We start from the raw sequence: 2,373 nt of genomic DNA, 5'->3' as shown, positions 1-2,373 counted from the left end.
GAGCTAAGTATGGAACATTCTAAAAGTTTACAGACTTTATGTTTAAAGTGTTCTTAAGGTCCCATCACAGAAACAGTTTGCTTTATGACAAAGAGACTGATCTGGGAGTTGGAGACAGGAGAGCAAGTGAGCGAATGGGTGATAAAATCTATTTGAGAGGAACTGTGTGTGTGTGTGACTTTCATAGCACCTGTTCCTGAGCTAACTGGAAGCTCCATGGCATGAGGGGGACTGATGCCTGGCGTGGGCTATCCACGTCCCCCAGGCCTCCAGGCCTCAGTTTCCTCAGTTGTTAACAGCGTAAACACCGAGACAGCCGCCTGGGTCTGCGTTTTGGCTCTGCCACTTACTGGCTAGTTATTTTACCTCACTTGCCTCCCTTTCTTCATCTGTAAAATCAGAACAGAAGTGGCACCTGCCTCATAAGGTTGTGAGAATTGGAAGAGTTAATCTGCATAAGTTGCTTAGAACAGGCCGGAAGATGGATGATAGAAGCCTTAGTTGTTTTTAATTTAATAATTATGATCGTCATCTTCATCCTCATCGTCACCACGTGACGATAAGGGAATCCTGAAGGAGTGACTTATGTGACCTTTAATGACTTCCAGAAAGAGGAGGCCCCGCTGGGCAAAAGGAGATGAGTGAGTGCCAAACCGGCCATTTGCTTGAAATTAAGTCTGCAAAATGGATACTACTTGTTCCCCTGAGCACTGAGAATTTTTTAAAAGGTAGTGTCAGAGTGTCTACTACTTGAGACAGACTCTAGATCCTAGGAGTAAAGAATATGGAATCCCTTGCGGGCTCCTAAACGGTTCTACTCGGTCGTATCCGGCTCCCCACCGACGGCTCAGGCACGCAGCAGTCAACATAGACGGACAGACGAAGGAAGAAACCAGCTGGGATTGAACCTCCTGGTGCCCTCCCTGCCCCATAAAGCAGGTCCTTGGAGCGGCTGGCCGGGAAAGGAGGGAGCGCCGCGGAGGAAGTCTGTAAGTGTGGGAATTACGAGCACAGTGCAGAGCATTCAGTTCACGAAGTTGGCATGTTCGCTAGACCTCACTACGAAGGCGGAGTCGTAGATATCGCCCAACTGGCTAAGTAGGTGTGTGTTTGCTTTCACACAATTTTGGGGTGAGCGGGATTGAGACCGGATACCGCGCGCGCACAGCCCGCCACTCTCACCCCCGCTTGAGGGTAAAGAGGAAGCCTTAGACTGTTGGGCATGTAGACAGTGATTGAAAAAAAACTTTGTACCCTATTTATTGGGCCTAAAGCTCCAAATTCCCGCTCTGCTCCTAGGTGATATTTCTCCAGGCTGTGTGGGACACCATCACCTCACCAATGAGAACGGGCGACTCCTGCAGGGCCGGAGCCTCGCAGAGCCGGGTCTTCGCAGAGGTGAGTTTGCTTTTGTCACAGCCCTTTGATCGACTTTGGGCAAATCGCTTAGCTTTCTAGACCTCGGATTTCTTGTCTCTTTAACGCGGAGAGGGAACCGCAGCTGGATGACGCCCAGGGCAGCGGCGGACACCCGGGCGGCTCGGCCGGAGCAGAGCGCGCGACACGCGCCCGGGAACTTTGCCCGGAGCGCGGGGCCGGGACCCCCAGCGCCGGGGCTGAGGGCCCCCTCCAAGGGAGCGCACCCGTGGCGCCCCTCCTCTCTCCTCCACGTCACGGGGGCCGCTCGGCGCTCTCCCACCCCCGGCTGAGGGGGAGCGACTGCCTTCGCGGAGGCGGCGAAGGAGCAGGAGGCGGGAGCAAGTCGCCGCCACCGCGCCGCAGAGCGGCCGGGAGCCCGGAGCCCGGAGCCCGGAGCGCAGCGCGCGGCCCAGCGGGGCGGCCTCTGCGTTCGCGAACGCCCCGCTCCCTCTCGTAAGTCGGCTTGGCCACGCAGGCCCGCCAGGAACTCCCGGGGCCGGGATGCGGGGCTCCTGTCCCAGCCGCTGGGTGACAGGGACACCCGGACCCTCTCCTCCAAGCGACTTTCACTTTCCCGCCGGGGGAAACTTGGGCGCTGCGTCCCTCTCGGGGACGGGGCGGGGGTGTCGGCCCGAGAAGCCGCACCGAGGTCCGGGGCTGAGGTCCGGCCTGACCGCGCGCCCGCCGGCTTGCGGGTGTCCCGAGGGGCCGGCGCAGGCACCTGACGGGCGCAGATGGAGTCGGGGACCCGTGGGCGACCCCGCGGTGCGCCAAGCGAATGCTGCAACTTTGGGGCCCTGAGCGGCGCCGGGCGCTGGAAAGTTCCCTGAGGCCAGCGCTGGGAAAGGGCGACGGGCTGCGGGGCGGCCGGCGCGGGTCAGCGCGAGGGCGTCCTGGGAGATGCGGGTCGCGGCGCCCGCACCCCGGGAAAGCGCGCAGCGGGGAGGCCAGGGG

At 59.7% G+C, this 2,373-nt stretch overlaps 1 protein-coding gene across 2 annotated transcripts in view; it reads left to right on the top strand.

The window, feature by feature from the left end:
* Nucleotides 1-1,150: 1,150 nt before the first annotated feature.
* Nucleotides 1,151-2,373, top strand: part of GCNT4 (glucosaminyl (N-acetyl) transferase 4, core 2) — a 26,745-nt gene continuing 25,522 nt past the window's right edge. Inside the window, exon 1 of one of the 2 annotated variants that reach the window (XM_006913145.2) lies at nucleotides 1,151-1,398. The gene's annotated coding sequence lies outside the window, so the exon portion shown is untranslated. Of the gene's footprint in view, nucleotides 1,399-1,424; nucleotides 1,873-2,373 lie in introns of those variants that run through there. The other variant, XM_006913146.3, reaches the window with a different exon arrangement.

The sequence above is a fragment of the Pteropus alecto genome, unplaced genomic scaffold (genome assembly GCF_000325575.1).
Source record: "Pteropus alecto unplaced genomic scaffold, ASM32557v1 scaffold20, whole genome shotgun sequence".
NCBI lineage: Eukaryota > Metazoa > Chordata > Mammalia > Chiroptera > Pteropodidae > Pteropus > Pteropus alecto.
This window is presented reverse-complemented; position numbering and strand designations above follow the sequence as displayed.